This window comes from Carcharodon carcharias, chromosome 2, assembly GCF_017639515.1.
Source record: "Carcharodon carcharias isolate sCarCar2 chromosome 2, sCarCar2.pri, whole genome shotgun sequence".
Classification (NCBI taxonomy): Eukaryota; Metazoa; Chordata; class Chondrichthyes; order Lamniformes; family Lamnidae; genus Carcharodon; species Carcharodon carcharias.
In genome coordinates this window covers 49552121-49573716 of record NC_054468.1, presented here as the reverse complement: position 1 = coordinate 49573716, position 21596 = coordinate 49552121, and positions in this window count along the sequence as shown.

Below are 21596 nucleotides of genomic sequence, written 5' to 3'. Positions count from 1 at the left end.
AGCAGCAAGTTTTAAAAGGATCACCACTAGGTAAGTCTCTGAATAGTCATTTTTGTCTACTGGGGATTTTTTGGGGTCATCTTTTGGCCGTTTATCTGAATTTTGGCAGATTTTTGATACAGCTGAGTTGTTAAAAAGTTGATTCTTGGCTGCAGTTGCATTGTTTCACTTCACTGGCTGCAGGAGTACCAGAAAAAATGGAAGATGTTACTGGGACTACCATTGGGGCTATCCAGTAAAGGCAACAGCAAGCACAGCAGCACAAACCAGGTTCAAAAAAAAGAGCAAAGTAGTCAAGGACCAAGGAGATTTCATTGTATGGAGGTATTTTGTAACAGGATGTCTTGACTGTGGAACAGTCTGAGGAGGCAGGCAGTCACTGACTTATGTCAGCTGGTCCAGAAGGAATTGGAGTCAATTGTCAAGGCACATATCACCGACTGTGGCTGCAGAGGTCACGGTGGCCCTCAACTTTTATGTCACAAGCGTATTCCAGTGCAACAGGTAACATAAGCAACAAGTCAGTTTTCTGTCCACATAGCCATCAAGCAGGTGACAGATGTGCTCTTTGCAGAGACAGCAATTCTTCACCTTTCCAATGCTGGCTGCTGATCACGAACCGAGACAGCTCTGGGACCTATCTGCATTGTTGAATTTCCCATAGGTTTAAGCACTCGTTGATGGCACATGAACCAGCCATGTTTTATTACAGCAAGGGGTTACACTCCCTAAATGTTCAGCTGGTCTGTTGCCAAAGGCACTGCTAGTGTCGTAAGTGGTTCAGTTGGTAGCACTCTCACCTTAGAGTCAGGAGGTTGTAGGTTCAAGTTGCACTGGAGCACAAAAATCTAGATTGACTCTCCTGTGCAGCACTGAGGGTGTGCTACACCGTTGAATAAGACATTAAACCGAGAGTCCACCTGCTCTGTCAGATAAACATAACAGATCTCAAGGTATTATTTTGAAGAAGAGGAAGTTATCCCTGGTGTCCTGCCCAGTATTTATCCCTTAATCAACATCACAAAGACAGATTATGTGATCATTATCACATTGCAATTAGTGCTGCATTTCCTATAATAATGATTACACTCCAAAGCACTTATTTGGCAGTTGTGAGGGGATTCAGACCTCACCCTGTATATTTCTATAAAATAGACATAGGTATCCTCTTGGCTATTTCTAAAATTTTAAAAACTGGACAAAGACCTTTTAAAATGGCTGAAGCTTTGTTGGTCTGTGACCCTCAAACAAAAGGAGCTGTCTGGCAGTATTGCAGAAACTGGCACCTTGTTATCTCTTAAGAGACACTAACAACACCCCTGCGGGCTGCAAAGACCAAATTCAATAAGGTACAAAGACCATCTGTATTTCATAACCCAGGATGGCCAACCAGAGTGTATTTGTCTGCTAGGGCAAAGGGCCCCACAACCTTACTTTCAATTCTTAATGTCTGGGACATTTAGCCATCTCGGGAACCCAGAAGAGGGATACACACCCCTTGTCAAAGACAATGTGGAGAGGTGGAAGTCATGTGACATGGACCTCTAGCTTGTGTAACCAGTAATATTGCTTTGCTGTACTGCAAAATCTCAGTGTACCATTTTACCATCTAACAGAAAAGGGGCTCTGCCCCAGATTGAATACCTTTCCCCATTTACACTGTTTCTACTGGATCTTCTGTACCATCAACTACAAGACTGATTTATCTCTGTGTGTCTATCTCATTGTGTGAAGTTAACACCACCGGAAAAGTGAATTATACCACATCAGTTTCAGTCCACTGACCTCCATGAAAGAAAATCTAATTGACTTTGATTCTGGAACCTGGGCCAACGTGAACCAATATTTCCTTTCGCTGTAGTCTCTGCGCTGTAAATCTTTCTTTTCCCTATCCCTCTTTTACTGTATGCGAAGGAGGCAATGTTGCTACCCTCCTCCCACATTTGAATGTGTGCAAATAAAAGAACTCTTTGCTGTCGAGATTGGATCACACCAAAACTGAGGGGTTGGGAAATATGCCACCGGTAGAGAGGTGGAAGCAAATCAAAAAACACCTTTCTGTTTATGGAAGGGTAGAGAGAGGAGAAATTAGTGTAGTTTAAATTAAACCCCCTCTCCATAACAGCAATGCTGCAACATCATTGGTCTCCCTCTTAATAATTACAAACATAGAGACCATGATCAATGCAAAAAGAACATCTTGACTTAACAACATGCATATTGTGATTTAAGGATCTTTTCCTTCTCTTAATATCGAAGTGAAATCAGACTAGCGTAATCCTTTAGTGCCTGGTCTCTGTGCTGACTTACCTATTCTAGTGCTCCTATGAGATGGTCCTCCTGTCACTGGAGCCAGGAAAGCTGCTGACCATCCATGGAGGGCACTTGAGATGGCTGGACAGAGTGACCCTAAGCATCTCTGGGCCTTGAGGACATGGCTACAGACTGCTGTGTGATGTTGTTGGTTGTAGCAGTCTGAACTGGATGACAATGTGGAACCAGCAATGGTACAGTGTGTGCGAAGTTGGCAGATGAGCAGGTGTTTTATCATTCTGAGAGAGCATGAGCCACTTCCACGAAGCCAATGCCACTGTAATGGGGCTGCACCTTTACATTGCATTTGCTCTGTATTAGAACAGCCTGAATGTGTGTATAAAGCCTCTATCCATGCTCTCCACACTTGTATCCATCATCTCCTTCGTGAATTGAAAAACGAAGGAGATTCAAGACCTCAGAGGCTTGATGGCAGCAGTCTGAGCTCTCAGTAAACCTGTTAAGAGTTGGCCCAAATGGAGTATTCATAGAACTGAATAGTTGCTCCATGGTTGATTGCATAGTCACAATGCAGTGTTGGACCATCCAACACAAGCTAGTGTTGGGCTCATCCATGCTCTCTGCCCTTGTCTGCAAGCTTACAGGCAAACTACCCTGGTCATTGCGCAGATGATATACTCTCTGGTAGCCTGAAGCTGTCACACTGGAGACCACGTCTTGTTCTAAGTTTTGGGTTTTTTCTTATTCATGGGATGTGGGCATCATTGGCTAGTCCTACATTTATTTCCCATCCCTAATTGCCCTTGAGAATGTGATGGTGAGCTGCCGCCTTGAACCGCAGCTGTCCAAGTGGTGCAGGTACATCCGCAGTGCTGTTAAGAAGGGAGTTCCAGGATTTTGACCTAGTGACAGTGAAGGAACGGCAATATAGTTCCAAGTCAGGAAGGTGTGTGGCTTGGAGGTGGGCTTCCCATGACCTTGTTTGGAAAGTGCTGTTGAAAGGTGAGTTGCTGCGGCATATCTTGCAGATGGTACACCCTGCTGCCATTGTGTGCTGATGGTGAAGGGAGTGAATGTTTAACATAGTGGATAGGGTGCCAATCACACGGGCTGCTTTGTCCTAGATGGTATCAAGTTTCTTTAGTGCTGGAGCTGCAGTCATCCAGGCAAGTGGAGTGTATTCCATCACACTCCTGACTTTTTTCTTGTCGATGGTAGTCACGCTTTGGGCAGTCAGGAGGTGGGTTCTGCAGAATCCCAACTTCTGACCTGCTCTTATAGCCACAGTATTTATATGGCTAGTCCAATTCAGTTTCTGGTCAATAGTAATGTTGATAGTGGGAATTCAGTGATGGCAATACCATTGAATATCAAGGGGAGATGGTCAGATTCTCTTTTGTTGGAAAATTGATTCTCTGGGGATGTGATGCTAGAATTTTCTAGCCAATCACAAATTTCTCTTTCTATATCTCAATTAAACAAGAAGTTTTGAATTCCTTTGGAATACAATTATTCAAACCTTTAGAAGGTGGAATATCATAGAATTATAGTAATTTACAGCAGAAAAGGTGGCAGTTTGGTCCCTTGTGTCAGTGCTGCCTGAAAAAGAGCTATCCAGCCTAATCCTACTTTCAAGTTCTTGGTCCATAGCCTTCTAGGTTACAGCACTTTGAGTGCATACCCAAATATTCTTTAAATGTGATGAGGGTTTCTGACCTTACCACCCTTTCTGGCAGTGAGTTCCAGACCTCCACCACTCTTGGGCAAAAATATTCTTAATTCCTCTAATCCTTCTACCAATTACTTTAAATCTATGCCCCTTATTATTGACCGCTCTACCAAGGGAAATAAGTCATTGCTATCATCCCCTCATAGTTTTAGACACCTCCGTTAAATCTCCCTGAGTCCGCTCAGTTCTAAATAAAACCACCCCAGCCTATCCAATCTTTCCTCATAGCTAAATTTCTCTATTCCTGGCAACATCCTCATAAATCTCCATTGTGCCCTCTCTCATGCAAGCACAGCCTTCTTGAGATGTGGTAACATAATTGTAGCTGTGGCCTAACTAGTGTTTCATATAGTTCTAGCATAACCTGCATGCTCTTATATTCTAAGCCTTCAGAATATGCCTTCTTACCCGCCTTACCTCCCTGGCCTGCTACCTGCAGGCATCTGCTGAAATGAAATCCAAGGACCCTCTGTACAACTCAATATCTTACTATTTATTGTGTATCCTCTTACCTTGCTTGCCCTTACCAAGTGCATTACCTCACACGTCACTGGGCTGAATTCCATTTGCCACTGATTTGCCCACCTGACAAGTCCATTCATATCTTCTTACCATATAGAACTTTCTTCTTCACTATCAACCACATGGCCATTTTTTGTGTATCATCTACAAACTCCCCATCATGCCCCCTATATTGAAGTCTAGATTATTGATATATGCTATGTCTGAATTTTGTGCACATTGTGCACTTGTGATTGGTGGGTTCAGAAACAGCCAAGGTTGCCGCTTCCGCCTGCGAACATCAAAATAACGCGATTTCACACTGGCTGGCTAATTAAGGACTGGCCAGCGTGAAATGCGCCCCCACATTGGGAAGGGCTGCCAGCAGGGGCAGGAGCATGGTAGGCACTGGGTCCAATAGGCACCTGGTGGGAGTTTAAAAACGGCTGAGGCAGCACCCTGAAGGTTGCCAGGAGGTCCATAGGAGGCTTAGGAAGTTGTCCAAGTCTAAGTTGAAGGTATGGTATCAGCATCCGCTTGACATGACAGGTGGGAGGGCAAAGCAGGTGGACACTCAGACCCTGCTTCTCGGACAAGTACCTGTGCAATCTCATGGAGGCAGAGAGTGCTAAGTAGGCCATTGTGATGCCATGGGAGGAAAGAGGAGGCCACCCCATCTAATGAAGAAGGCCTGGGCAGAGGTGGCAGCCCAGATCAGCAGGCACAACGTGGTGCTGCAGATGGAGTCAGTGCCAAGAAAGGTTTAATGATCTTCCGTGCTCGGGAAGGGTAAGTACCAATATAGTATGGTACTGTGTGGAGAATACTTGAGGGGTGGTGGTCCTTTGTGGGCTCAGGGGTGTAGGATTCAGAGTAAAAGAAGGCACGTATACCTGTGCCTGCTCAATTGGGAGATTACACCATTACCCCTGGGTGCATACAAGGGTCAGGCGTACAAGTGTCATGGGCACTTCAACCCACTTCCTGAGGGCAGGGACCGGTGGGTGAGCCTGGTATGGTATTGCAGTTAGAGGGTGGACTAATGAATGGATCTTTGTCCATACAGGAGAAGCCATAATGCTGCTGAGTGCACAAGAATGGGTGTTGGGGTGGCCAGCATGCTCATCCTGAGCAACTGTGAGATGAAAACCATAGCGCTCAACTGCAAGCGCACAAGGACATCAGGTCACAAAGAGGCAGGCATCTCGGAGGAAGGTAAGAGTCCATTAGACAGATATGGGACAGGTGGAGATTGCAACCGATGTAGGGTCCTCCCATTTCAAAAGATAACTTCTAATCAAGAGTCCCCTGTGATCCAGCAATGACGATGGTACTATGTTGCTGCTGTCCATAGGTTCACCAGGCTACCTAGCATGCATATTCAATATGTGATGATTAATACCACTGACATATTGTCTTCTTCCCTCAGATGTGCCATCCTCCAGAGGCGCCCGGGACCCCAAGGACCCTCAACTGACACCAAAGGAGGAGTCACACACAGATCCACCTGTGTCACACCCTCTCTTGCTAGCAGACACCAGCTCAGATACAAGCATGTTGGTGGGCTTGGTTCATCGACTCAGATGGTTGTGCGCTGTGGGGAGGTCACAGCACACTCGTATAAGGAGCTAGCAGAGACAGAGTTTGCCCAGGGCGCCAGCTGTCAGAAGACTGCTAGAGGCCAGGATGATGTTGAGTCTGAGGCAGATTACGAGGCTCTGGAGTTGTCCATCAGATGGCAGATGCTGGATATCCAGCGGGATGCGGGAGGTGGAGATCCCTAAGGGTTTGCATGCCATGGTCTATGTCGTGGAGAGATCCTTGAGGAGCCTGAACACAGCGTTGACCCTCAGCACCAAGCTTACAGCCTCCTTCATTGAGAGTGTGGCGACTCTAATGGAAAGGCAGCTCCAGGAACAGAATCAGAAGTTCCTGGGGTTGCACTCGGATCTGCACTCTCACACACCAGCATTGACTTGAGGAGGTCACTGCCAGTGCGAGAGATGGATGAGGCAACTAGTTTCTCTGCTAGTGTCTGTCCATCAATAGTGAGCAGGCAGGTCCAGACGTGCCTCACATTGGTGGACGAGCTGCCTGTGGGCTCCTCTCATGGCACTCCGGATTAGGGTCATAGCTCCTCCACCCCTCTGCCAATGACAGTGGCATCTTTTAAGGCCACAATGACTGATGAATGTCCAGCCATGACGCAGGTCGCACCCTCTCAGGAAGAGCCAACTCAAGCCCTGCTTGCCAGAGGATGACCGCCAAGGTCATCAGGACCAACAAGACAGCAGGGTCAGCAATCTGCCTCCAATGCTGCTACCAGCGAGGAGTAGGTGGAACCAAGACATACCACTAGCAAGTTTAAGGCACTGTGAGCACAGGATGGGGTTATCACAGGTGACATTCATTAATTTCATCAGTGTTATGTATTGTTTTCATGTGATAGTAGCAACAAAATTACGTTATGTGGATTTTTGGAAATCTGGAAAAGATATAAATCAAGGTTTCGTTTCAATGCCCTGAGTGTCCTTCATAGGTGCAGGCCCCATCAGTGCCCTGTGATAGACAGCAGGGGCAGCAAACTTTATTGCAGAGGTTTTGAGGCGAGATTGGAGTCACAGGATTTCCTCCTCCGAAATGTGTGGGAAGAAGGTGACACCCTTGCCATGAGAGCGAAGCCATGCTTTGGCAGCCTAGCTGAAGGTGCGTTGAATCAAGGCCTCCCTGGTGTTCCTGCTTCCCTGAAGGTTCCTTAAGTCTGTCTCTGCCCCCATACCCTGTGCCAGCCTGGGCTCCTCATCAGACCCATCAGTAGAGTCTTCCTATGAGACCTGTGGAGCTGCGTCACTATCCTCATCCTCCAGTGGGTCCCACCTTGCCAGTGCCAGATTATGCAGAGTGCAACAGACGACGATAAGTGACACACGCTCCAGAGGATATTGCAGGGCATCCCCTAAGTGGTCCAGGCAATGGAACCTCATCTTCAGCAGCCCAATGGTCCTTTCAACCACTGTCCTTGTGGAGGCATGACTCCTATTGTACCTCTCTTCTGCCTCTGTCCTTGGGTGTTGGAGTAGCATCATAAGCCACCTGTTAGAGAGTGACCTTTATCACCTAGCAGCCAACCATCCAGCTGAGCTGGAGTTACAAACAGCCTTGGCCGCAAGAGTTCGCAGGATGTATGCATCATGGAAGTTGCCAGGGTACCTTGTACAGACTTGCAGAATCTTGGATGAGAGAAGTAAAAAAAACAAGTTCACCGCCTGTGATGCCATTGCGATGAGCACAAAATCACACGGGCAACATAAAATTGACTTCAATTGTATTTTTAATAACCTTAAGTGGTTGAATAATTGTCTGCTGACCAAATATCCCCGAGGGACGTGTGACCGATGTCTTCTCACAAGATTTAACGTTCTTCCAGGTCGGACGTGGGCCCACTCTAGCACATAAAATTCTGGCCCATGACAGGCAAGAGGTCTAGTACTAAGCCCTGAGGAACTCCATTGAAAACAGCCTTCTGTCATGAAACATTGATTGGCTATTACCCTATGTTTCCTGCCACTGAGCCAATTTTGATCCAGTTTGCCACTTTCCCTTGAATCCCATGTACTTTTACTTTTCTGACCAGCCTGCCATGTGGGACATTGCCAAAAGCTTTGCTAAAATCCAGATGAACTATATTAAAAGTACTACCCTCACTGAATTTCCTTGTTGACTCTTCAAAAAATTCAATCAAGTTAGTCAGACATGACTTTCCCTTAACAAATCCATGTTGACTGTCCTTGATTAATTTCTGCTTTCAAAGTGATGATTTATTGTCCCTCAGTATTTCTTCCAATAATTTGCCCAACACCAAGGTTAGGCTGACCTGTAATTACTTGGTCTATCACTTTGTCTCTTTTTAAACAACAGTACAATCATACAGCATTAGCTGCCCTCTGGTACCATGCCTGTAACCAGAGAGGATTGGAAAACGAGGGACAAAACCAGCAGGAGCCAGGAGCAATAAAGCCATGTATTGGTGAGGGAAAAAATGCTAACCAACTAATTCATGGAGTAAAACGCAGGCAAGTATACAGGAAAATGCGATTGCCTACCAAAATACTTATCTCACTCTTCTTGAGATTAAGATGAAGAAGAAAAAGTGTGCTTGTGGCAGATGTCAGGTGGATAATATAACAGAATCAAGCTGAATATAGAAGGTTCAGAGGGAAGTGAAAAAGCAAGTAAGAGAAGCAAAGAGAGAATATGAAGAGACTGACAGCTAACATAAAAGGGAATCCAAAAGTCTCCTATAGACATATAAATAGTAAAAGGGTGGTAAAGGAGGAGTTAGATCAATTATGGATGGGTATATATGCATGGAGACAAAGGGAATAACAGGTATTAAATGAATGCTTTGCGTCTGTCTTTACCAAGGAAGAAGACGCTACCCAGGTTATGGTGATGGGGGAGGTAATTAATACCCTGGAAGGGTTTAAAATTGATAAGTAGGAGGTTTTGATAGACTGTACTTAAGGTTGGTAAGGCATCAGGAACGAATGAGATGCATCCAAGGTTAATGAGGGAAGTGAGAATGGAAATTGCAGAGGCATGGCCACAATTTTCCTTAAGACTGAGGTGATGCCAGAAGATTGGGGAATTACAAATCACAGAATCACAGAGTGCAGAAGAGGCCCTTCAGCCCATCGAGTCTGCACCGACACGTGAGAAATACCTGACTTACCTACCTAATCCCATTTACCAGCACTTGGACCCATGGCCTTGAATGTTATGATGTGCCAAGTGCTCATCCAGGTACTTTTTAAAGGATGTGAGGCAACCTGCCTCAAATGCTGCACCCTTATTCAAAAAAAGGTGTAAGGATAAGCCCAGCGATTACAGGCCAGTCAGTTTAACTTGGGTGGTGAGGAAACTTCCAGAAACAGTAATTCGGGACAAAATTAATAGTCACTTGGGCAAATGTACTTTAAGGAAGCCAGCATGCATCTGTTAAAGGAAAATCGTGTTCAACTAGCTTGCTGCAGTTCTTTGAAGAGGTAACAGTGAGGTTAGTTGACGGTAATGCCATTGATGTGGTGTACATGGACTTCTAAAAGGTGCTTAATACAGTGCCGCACAACAGACTTGTGAGCAAAGTTAAATCTCTTAAAATATTGGCTGACTGATAGGAAACAGTGAATAGTAGTTTTCTGATGTTTTTTGGAGGGTTTGTAGTGGTGTTCCCCATTGCAGGGGCCCTTGCTATTCCTCATATATATTAATGGCTTAGACCTTGGTGTACGGGGCACAATTTCAAAGTTTGTGGAAGCATTGTGAACTGCGAGGATAGTGTAGAACTTCAAAAGGGCATAGACAAGTTGGTGGAATGGATGGACAAGTGGCAGATGAAATTCAATGCAGAGAAGTGTAAAATGATTCATTTTGGTAGAAAAACCATGGAGAGGTAATATAAAAAAGCGCACAATTCTAAAGGGGATGCAGGAGCGGACCTTGGTGTATATGTACATAAGTCATTGAAGGTGGCAGGACAGGTTGAGAGAATGGTTAATAATGTCAACAGCATTCTAAGCTTTATTAAAAGAGGCATAGAGTACTAGAACAAGGAGGTTATGTTAAACTTATATAAAGCACTGGTTCGGCTTCCAGCAATGCATCCAGTTCTGGGCACCACACTTTAGGAAAGATGTGAAGGCATTGGATAGAGTACAGAAAAGATTCACGAGAATGTATCCAGGGGTGAGGAACTTTAGTTATGAAGATAGAATGGGGAGGTTGGGACTGTTTTTCATGAAGAGAAGGCTGAGAAATTTGGTACAGCACAGATTTAAGTTAATTGGCAAAAGAAGCAATGGCAACATAAGGTAAAGCTTTTTCACGCAGCCAGTGGTTAGGATCTAGAATGCACTGCCAAAGAGTGTGGTGGAGGCAGGTTCAATCAAGGCATTCGAAAGGGAATTAGATAGCTATTCGAAGAGAAAGAATTTACAGGGTTATGGGGAAGAGGTGGGGGAATGGCACTAAGTGAATTGCTCATTTGGAGAGACAGTGCAGACATAATGGGCCAAATGGCCTCCTTCTGTGCTGTAATAATTCTGTGATTCAGAGATTTGCTTGAATAGGCAACATCCCAAGAATTTTGATGCACTTTTTATTGTACGCAATACTCATGTGATGGATGTAGTATGGTATGAACTCATAAAATTTGCTAGTTGGCCTGAATGACCTAATATAATATTAAAGCAATTCAGAGGCTGGGTATTCTATGATAATTAGTTCACCTCTTGACTCTCTAAAGCATACCCACCTACAAAGCACAAGTCATGAAGGTGATTGAATACTCTTCACTTAGCTGGATGAGCATGGCTGCAATGACATTCAAGAAGCTTGACACTATCCTGAACAAAGCATCTCCATTGGATCTGCATTTTATTTATCAGCCTAAATATTCACTCCTTCATCATCAGTGGCTGTTGCATGTACTATCTGCGGGATGCATGCAGCAAATCACCAAGGCTTCTTTGACAACCTTGCAGCCTCTATCACTTAGAAAGACAAGGGAAAGAGGTTCATCAGAAAATTTTTACCTTCAAGGGCGGAATTTTACAGCTCTGTTGCAGTAGGGGCGGGACTATAAAATGTGGCGAGCCGTTCAAAAGTCCACTGACTTCAATAGAACCGGAAAATCCCACCAGCATGAGGGGCATAAAATTTAGCCCCAAGTTTCTGTCCAACTCATAAACCATTTAGGATTGCCAGTGGGGTAATCAATGCCACAACAGCAACAACTTGCATTAATAAATTGCTCTTACATAGTAAAAGTCTCAAAGAACTTCACAGTAGCATTATCAGGCAGATTCAACAAAGAATATTGTCCACATGGAAAAACTACAAAGTGTGAAGGAGCAAAGAGTTTGGGTGTTCAGGTACACAAATTACTAAATGCTTGTTCACAGGTAGAAGAAATAATCAAAAAGGCTAATGGAATGTTGGCCTTCATCTCAAGAGGGTTAAAATACTGACTTGAATATATATCACCTATCTTTTATTATTGTGGGGCTAAAGTCCTGGAACTCCCTACATAATAGCATTGTGGCAGCACATGGATTGCAGCGGTTCTAGAAGAAGCACCGCTGCCACCTTGCCAGGGATAACTAGGAATGGGCAATAAATACTGGACTTACCACATCCCGAGAATTAATATCAATGAATGTTTCACTTTCATACTCATTCCTGGAGCACATATCAGTAAATTGCACAGCCTGGCCCTTCATTTTCCATCAACAGATTCCAGGATCTATCTGTGCAAATTCTCAATATGCTATCTGAGCGTGCGTTGAGCAAAGAAGCAGAGCATTTATGCACTTATAAATGCTTAATGGCAGTATTGTAAAGACAGGGAAAATAGCGAGGGAGTACCTGAGGATGTAACTAGACTGTAGTCAGACTGCAGGAAGAGGTTAATGTGTAAGAGAGTAACACACCCGATGAGACAAGGGCACTTCCTACATCCCTGTTTCATTTGAGATGTTTACCTCTTTGGCTTGGAAGTGAAATGGTTTAATTTATATTATGCTTTGTTATGAAGTTAGATTGATTTCATAAAGGGATAAAAGTTCCTCAGACACACCATTTGTATGGGAAGTTGTGCAGGACACATTATTTGAAATACCAGATGAATGAGTCATTAAAGGTGTGTGTTTTCACCCAGACCACATCAGTTTTGGAAAAATGGAAGCCATTGAACATGCTCCCAATTTAAGTAAACAGACATTGCAGTTGATGTAGCCCTCATACCAGAGAGCAGGGTGGGTGGTATCTTTGACAACTTGCAAATCAACTCCCAACACAGGTTGGTGAGCTAGAGATAAGAGGTCAGCTTTTGCCTTTCTCGCACTCTGAAAAATATCAGCAAAATTGAGTTTGGAACAGAGGGAGAGGCCTTGCAATGAAATCTTGTTTCTGAAATGTGAGTCAGGTAGTACAGGGACTGCTAACTTGCATGGATTTTTTTTTTTGCCCAGAATCTATCACAGACACATTGTTTGTTATTTTTACATAACCAGGAGCAGTAGGAGATCAATTTATTTTACTAAAAGACTATTTTTAATTCACGAATCGCATATAAAATAAATCTTTTTTTAAATTTACAATCAGGTTCTGTCTTTACAGAGTGTTTTTCAGTCTGTCTTCTAAAAGATATTTGCTTGGGATAGCATGAGCAAGGTATTCATTTCACACAATGAAGGATCTTATTACAATTCGCATGTTCTATATTATTTAAATATAAATGGAGCAGTAAAGGCTCCATTTATGCAAGGGAGGAGCTAGTAATACTGAGCACAAGAAACTATCTCTTGCAGACCCAAAATTAAACAACCACACGTCTACAAAAGACTGCTACACCCTGCTCCAATCCAATTCTGTCAAACCTTCTCTCACTAATGGTCTAAACATTTGCTGGACCCTAGAAATCCAGTCCTCATATTTTCACCATCGCCACCCCACCATTGGCATTTGATAAATTTCACAAAATTAGTGAAAATGAGGAATTAGAATTAACCTTGGGATGTGGATTGATAATTGGCTGGGAAGGAGGAGACAGAAGTAGGAAATAAAGGGAATGTACTCTGATTGCCCTTTGGGTAATAAGCATTCACCAGAACAACAACAACTTGGATTTATCAACAGTGTTAACATAGTAAAATGTCCCAAAGCACTTCAGTATCAGATTTAACAAGGACAAACAGAAATATTTTCCTAATGAAAAGACTAGAGACTGTGAAAGACCAAGGAGATTTGGGTGTCCAGGTATACAAATCACTAAATGTTTGTTCACGGGTAGAAAACAATAATCAAAAAGTCTAATAGATATTGGCCTTCATCTCAAGAGGGTTGGAATACAAAGGCGAGGAAATTATACTTCAGATGTATAGAGCCTTGGTCAGACCATAGCTGGAATATTGTTCACTTTTGAATACCACATTTCAGAAAGGATTTGGATATCCTTTATATATTTATAAATATATATATTATATATATATTTATACGGTAGTATACATGAGCAGGCGAAAAGAGGACCCGGGGGCAGTCAGCAGTGTCTAGAAGATCAGGAAAAAGAGAACCCAGAGGCAGTCAGCAGTGTCTAGAAGATCAGGAAAAAGAGAACCCAGAGGCAGTCAGCAGTATCTAGAAGGGTGGGGAAAAAAGAGGACCCAGAGGCAGTCAGCAGTGTCTAGAAGATCAGGAAAAAGAGAACCCAGAGGCAGTCAGCAGTATCTAGAAGGGTGGGGGAAAAAGAGGACCCAGAGGCAGTCAGCAGTGTCTAGAAGAGTGGGGGAAAAGAGGACCCGGAGGCAGTCAGCAGTATCTAGAAGATCAGGAAAAAGAGGACCCGGAGGCAGTCAGCAGTATCTAGAAGAGCTGGGAAAAGTGGCGCAGTCTCAATCAATGGGTGGGAATCAGAAAGCTTTCCCATTAAACGTAGATTCAGGCAAGGCTGCCCTCTCTCCCCTGTCCTGTTTGTGTGTTGCATAGTACCCTTTGCTGAGTCCATCAGGAAGTATCCGGGCATAAGAGGAGTGGCGATCCCAGGCAGTGGAGGCACTCACGACAAAGCCTCCCTGTTCATGGACGATGTCGCCGTCTTCTGCTCAAATCCGCTGTCAGTGCACAGACTGATCCACATCTGCGATCAGTTTGAACTGGCCTCAGGAGTCAAGGTAAATCATGGCAAGAGCGAGGCCATATTCTTTGGGAACTGGGCTAACCAATCCTTTGTCCCCTTCACCGTCAGGTCAGACGGCCTGAAGGTGCTGGGGATAAGGTTCAGAGGGACCAGGGCATGCATTAGAAACTGGAAGAAGCGTGTAACTGGGCTTGTGGGAGCTATGCTCCCTCTCCATTGTGGGTAAGAATCTGGTCATCAGGTGTGAGGCACTCTTGGTGTTGCTGTACATGGTGCAGGTCTGGACCATTCCTCACTCCTGCACAATGGCGATCACCTGTGCCATCTTTTGCTTTATCTGGAGGTTGAAAATGGATCCTGATGTACAAGCCTCTAGATAAAGGGGGAAAAAACGTGCCCAACATTTCCTCAACCTGATGGCCACCTTTGTGTGCGGCTGCATCAAGCTGTGCATAGACCCTCGGTACGCAAGCGCCAAGTGTCACTACATGCTGAGGTTCTACCTCTTCTTGGTGTTGCGAAGGATAGGTCTGGCCACGCTGCCACTGAACGCTGCAAGTAGTTGGACCGTGCCATACCACCTGTCCCTCGTGCAAACATTTATGCAGAGAAACACCTTGAACCACAAGTCCATCAGGTAATGGTTGGCACATAACGTCTTAGAGGCCCTGCAGGAAAAGGAGATGGTGGATCCAGTTGGCTGGTTCCCCGAGCAGACTGTCAAAGTCATTTGGCAGAATGCCTCATCGCCAGAACTTTCCAATAAGCACCAAGATGTAGGTTGGCTGGTGGTGAGAAAGGCCCTCCCCGTCAGATCCTTCCAACATGCCAGGGGTCTCACCCCCTCTGCATGTTGCCCTTGAAGCTGTGGTGGGGAAGAGACAGTTGTTCACCTCCTTGTGGAATGTGCCTTTGCAAAGAAGATCTGGAGAGAGATGCAGTGGTTTCTGTCGAGGTTCACCCCGAGCAGTTCTGTGACACAGGACTCTGTGATCTATGGGCTGTTCCCAGGGGCACATACCAAGACAAACATCAGCTGCAGCTGGAGGATCATCAACTCGGTGAAAGACGTTCTTTGGTCTGCCCGAAACTTGGGTTGGTCTTCCAGTGCAAAGAGTTGTCCCCAACCGAGTGTTGCATATGGCACATTCCAAGGTACAGGACTACGTGTTGAGGGACACACTAAAGCGTGGGGCAGCCGCCGCAAAGGCCCGATGGGTAAAGGTCGCTGTCTAAGACCTTTTTGCCATAGTGCACCAAAGAGCTGTAGGGCTCACAATAAATATATGCATTGAATAACAATTGTATTATGATTGTATTGAAGCACCTCAGAGTGCAACATTGTATGTTGATAACTCCAATACAATTGCACTGTCTGACTGTCTATAATGACCATATTGAAATGATTGTATATTCATTGATTGGATTGAAACACCTCGTGATCCATGTGTAAAGTGGAATCTAATTGCACTTTTTGTGATGGCAATTAGAAATGTTTTGTAATGTTCTTTCAAATATTTTAGAAGAGCAGGAGAAAGAGGACCTGGAGGCAGTCAGCAGCACCTAGAAAAGAAGGAAAAAGAGGGCCCAGAGGCAATCAGCAATATCTGGAAGAGCAGGAAAAAGAGGACCTAGAAGCAGTCAGCAGTATCTGGAAGAACAGGAAAAAGAAGACCCAGAGGCAGTCAGCAGCACCTAGAAAAGCAGGAAAAAGAGGATCCGGAAGCAGTCAGCAGCACCTAGAAAAGCAGGAAAAAGAGGATCCGGAAGCAGTCAGCAGCACCTAGAAAAGCAGGAAAAAGAGGACCCGGAGGCAGTCAGCAGCACCTAGAAAAGCAGGTAAAAGAGGATCCGGAAGCAGTCAGCAGCACCTAGAAAAGCAGGTAAAAGAGGACTTGGCTGCAGTCAGCAGTACAACAAAGAGCAGGAAAAGAGGACTGGAGGCAGTCAGCAGTGTCTAGAAGAGTGGGTAAAAAGAGGACCCGGAGGCAGTAAACCTTTTGTTCCTTTGCTTCAGAACATATAAACTCAGACATTTTTAGTGCGACAAGGACTGAGTGCAACTTTAATGGATTGTGAGAATTTAGTAAGGTGAGGGAGTTCACTGCCCTTTGTTTCTTTCCCAATTTTTTTCATCCTTCAGGAATTGGTTCTTGCTCTAGTACAGGGAAGAAGCTAGCTGCTTGTTAATATCTGGTAAGTGGAAAAGTCTATTCTATTCCTAAGGTTCAAAATGGTACAGGAAAATGTGGTAAGATTTATAAAATACATAAAAGAAAATAAATAATTGAATAAAATAATTAAGTAGTTAATTAAAGCACATAAAGATGGCAGAACAGGTGATGTGTCATGGTTGCAGCATTCAGGCGCCCCTGGATGCTAGTGTGATCCAGGGCAAACACGTCTGCATTAAGTGTCTGCGCCTTGAGGAGCTTTGGCTCAGAGTCATTGAGATGGAGGAGCTGTGGACAATGTGTCAATCAGGGAGGGGGAAAATTACCTGGATGCTTTGTGCCAGGAGGCAGTCACATCCCTTATGACAGGGTCTTCTGATTTGTAAGGTAGCTAATGAAATCAGGCTGTAACTGAGAGCGAGGCAGGTAAGGGAACCCGGAGGCCAGGAGTGTCAGCCTCTGCAGCTGTCCAACAGGTTTGAGGTCCTCTCAGCTTGTTTGTCTGGGAGTGGGGGCTGCAGCGTGGATGAGCTGACTGACCATAGCACTGTGGTACAGAAAACTCCCATTCAAGCGGGGGGAGCAAAAAGAATGTAGTGGTAGTAGGGGACAATATAATGAGGGGGATTGACACTGTTCTTTGTAGCAAAGAGTGAGAATCCAGATGGCGGTGTTGCCTGCTCTGTGCCAGGGTTTGGGACATTTGCTCAGGGCTGGAGAGAAACTTATAGTGGGAAGGGGAAGATCCAGTTGTTGTGGTCCATATCTGTAGCAATGACATAGGCAGGGCAAGGAAGGAGGTTCTGCATAGTCAGTATGAAGAGCTAGGCACCAAATTAAGAAACAGAACCTCAAAAATAATAATCTCTGGATTATTCCCAAAATTTGTGCAAATTGGCGTAGCACAAGTAAGATTAGAGAAATAAATGCATGGCTCAAAGATTGGTGTGGGAGAAGTGAGTTCTGGTTTGTGGGCCACTGGCACCAGGACTGGGAAAAGTGGGGGCTGTATCGTTGGGACAATCTACACCTGAACCGTGCTGGTACTGATGTTCTAGCAAGTCACATGAGTTGGAGAGGGCTTTAAACTAGACAGTGGGGGCAAGAGATCAAATTTGGGAAGAGTTGAGAAGATGTGGTAAACAAAAAAATAGAGACAAGGCAAGAGAGAAAGGTACTAATATGAGGAATGATAAACAAAATGCGACAGGAAGAGTCAGAGAGTACAAATCTAAGAATAAATCAGCAGATAAGGCCAGACCTTACAAAAATAATAAAAGGACAAAATTAAAGGCTCTGTATCTAAATGCACGTAGCATTCAAAACAAAACAGGTGAACTGATAGCACAAATAGAAATAAATAAGTAAGAATTGATAGCCATTACAGAGACATGGCTTCAGGATGAAATAAATTGGAACTTGAATGTTCAAGGGTATGTGACATTTAGGAAGGACAGGAAGTTGGGAAAAGGTGTGGGGGTGGCTCTGTTAATTAATGATGGTATTAGCGCATTAGCGAGGGATGACCTAAATTCAGGAAACCAGAATGTAGCAGTTGGGGTTGAGATGAGAAACAATAAAGGCAAAAAGTCACTTGTGGGGTTGGTGTACAGGCCCCTAATTGTAACTACACTGTAGGACATAGTATAAATGAAGAGATAATGGGAACTATTCAGAAAGGTACAGTGATAATCATGGGGGATTCTAATCTACAGATAGACTGGAAAAATCTGATGGGCAAAGGTAGCCTAGATGAGGAGTTTGTAGAATGTTTTTGGGATAGTATCTTGGAACAGTACGTTCTGAAACCAACCAGAGAGCAGGCTAAACTAGACGTGGTACTATGCAACGAGATGGGATTATTTGATAACCTCATAGTGAAAGTACCCCTAGGTAACAGTAATCATAATGATTGAATTTTAGATTCAGTTTAAGGAAGAGACGAGTGAGTCCAGGACTAGTGTTTCAAACTTAAGTAAGGGCAAATATGGATGGCAGGTCAGAAAATTGGACAGAATATAAAGAAAAGCAAAGAATGACAAAAAGATTAATAAGGAGGGAAAAATTAGAGTATGAGAGAAAGCTAGCTGGAAATATAAGTACAAGTTTCCAAAGATATTTAAATAAGAAGAGTTAACAAAGTGAGTGTTGGTCCTATAGAAAGTGAGTCTGGGGAATTAATAATGGAAAGTAAGGAGATGGCAGATGAATTGAACAGGTATTTTGCATCAGTTTTCACTATAGAGGATATGAGTAAAATCCCAGGGATAGTTGTAAATCAGGAAATGGAAGGGTGGGAGGAACTCAGGAAAATTACAATCATCAGAGAAGTAGTATTCAGCAAATTGTTGGAGCTGCAGGCTGACAAATCCCCAGGTGCTGATGAACTTCATCCTCGGGTCCTGAAAGAAGTGGCTAGTGAAATAGTTCCAAAATTCCCTATATTCGAAGAAGGTTCCATTAGATTGGAAAATAGCGAATATAACTCCTTTATTCAAAAGAGAGGAAGACAGAATGCAGAAAATGACAGGCCAGCTAGCTTAACATCTGTCATAGGGAAAATGTTAGAAGCTATTATTAAATATGTATAGCAGGGCGCTTCGAAAAGTTTAAGGCAATCAGACAGAGTCAACATGGTTTTGTGAAAGGGGAATCATGTTTAACCAATTTATTGGAATTTTTTGGAGTCACATGTGCTGTGGGTGTACACCACCTAGATTTCCAGAAGGCGTTTAATAAGGTGCTACATCAAAGGTTATTGCAGAAAATAAAAGCTCATATTGTAGGGGGTAATATATTGGCATGGATAGAAGATTGGCTAGCTAACAGGAAACAGAGGGTAGGTATAAATAGATCCTTTTCTGGTTAGTGGGATGTACCGAATGGTGTGCCACAGGGATCAGTAATGGGGCCTCAACTTTTTACAATTTATGTAAATGACTTGAAGTGACAAATGGTATCGTTGCTAAATTTGCTGACGACACATAGAAAAGTAGGAAAGTAAATTGGGAGGAGGTCGTAAGGAGGCTACAAAGTGACAGATAGGTTAAGTGAGAGGGCAAAGACCTAGCAAATGGAGTACAATGTCAGCAAATCTGAAATTGTCCAGTTTGGCAGGAAGAATAAAAAATGCATATTTTTAAAAATTCATTTTATTGGATGTGAGCCTCGCTGGCTAGGCCAGCATCTATTGCTCATTCATAATTGCCTTGAGAAGTTGCTGATAAGCTGCCTTCTTGAACAGCTGCAATCTAAGTGGTGTAGGTACATTCATGGTGCTGTTAGGGAGTTCCAGGATTTTGACCCAGCGACAGTGAAGGAACGACGATATAGTTCCAAGTCAGGATGGTGAGCGGCTTGGAGGGGACCTTCCAGATGGTGGTGTTCCAATCTATCCGCTGCCCTTATCCTTCTAGGCGGTAGTGGTCGTGCGTTTGGAAGGTACTGTCTAAGGGCCTTGGTGAGTTTCTGCAGTGCATCTTGTAGATGGTAGATGCTGCTGCCACTGTTTGTTGGTGGTGAAGGGAGTGAATGTTTGTGAGAGTGATGCCAATCAAGTGGGCTGCTTTGTCCTGGATGTTGTCAAGTTTCTTGAACATTAATGGAGCTGCACTCTTCCAAGCAAGTGGAGAGTATTCCATCACACTCCTGACTTGTGTCTTGTAGATGGTGGACAGGCTTCGGGGAGTCGGTAGGTGAGTTACTCGCCACAGGATTCATAACCTTTACCTGCTCTGGTGGGCACAGTATTTACATGGCTAGTTCAGTTCAGTTTCTGGTTAATGGTAATCCCCAGGATGTTGATAGTGGAGGATTCAATGATGGTAATGCCATTGAACGTCAAGTGGTGATGGTTAGATTCTCTCTTGTTGGGCTTGGTCATTGCCTGCACTTGTCTGGCACAAATGTTACTTGGCATTTGTCAGCCCAAGCCTGGATATTGTCCGGGTCTTGCTGCATTTGGATGCGAACAGCTTCAGTATCTGAGGAGTCATGAATGGTGCTGAACATTGTGTACACATCAGCAAACATTCCCACTTCTGACCTTATGATGGAAGGTCATTGATGAAGCAGCTGAAGACAATTGGGCCAAGGACACTACCCTGAAGAACTCCTTATTTAAATGGTGAGAGATTGCAGTGCTCTGAAATTCGGAAGGATCAGGTGTCCTAGTGCATGAATTACAAAAGGCTAGTATGCAGGTACAGCAAGTAATTAGGAAAGCTAATAGAATGTTATCATTTATTGTAATGAATTGAATACAATAGTAGGGAGGTTATGTTTTAGTTGTACAGAGCACTGGTGAGTCCACATCTGGAGTACTATATACAGTATTGGTCTCGTTATTTAAGGAAAGATGTAAATGCATTAGAAGCAATTCAGAGAAGATTTACTGGGCTTATACCAGAAATGGACGGGTTGTATTGTGAGGAAAGGTTGGTCAGGTTAGGCTTGAAATCACTGGAGTTTAGAAAAGTAAGAAGTGACTTGATCAAAACCTTTAAGGTCCTAAGGGGTCTTGACAGAATGGATGTGGTGAGGATGTTACCTCTTGAAGGAGAATCCAGAGCTAGGGATCAGTTTAAAAATAAGGGGTTGCTCATTTAAGACAGAGATGGGGATAATTATTTTCTCTTAGAGGGTTGTTAGTCTTTGGAACTTCCTCAAAGGCAGTGGAAGCAGTGTATTTGAGTATTTTTAAGGCGGAGGTAAATAGATTCTACATTAACAAGGGGTGAAAGGTTATCAGGGGTAGGTAGGAGGTTACAATCAGATCAGGCATGATCTTAATGAATGGTGGAGCAGGCTTGAATGGCTGGGTGGCCCACTTTTGCTCCTAGTTCGTATATTGGTCTTGGAGGGAGTGTTCACAGGTTTACGTGAAGGGCATCAAGGCTTAAAGAGTTAAATTATGAGGCAAGGCTGCATAAACTTGGGTTATATTCCCTTCAGTTTGGAAGGTTAAAGGGTGATCTGACTGAGGTAAAAAAATGACTTGGCATTCATACAGCACTTTTCACAACCACTGCTATAATGTAGGAAACCCAACTTTAACTTTTGTGGTCAAGTCCTGGAGTGGGACTTGAACCCAGGGAGTTAGAGACAAGACAATTACTAACTGAGCCACAGCCGACACTATGATGAGCAATAAAATTATTCAACAGAGTAGATACTGTTTTGTCTGATGAAGAAAATCAAGAACAAGAGCACACCATCTTAAAAT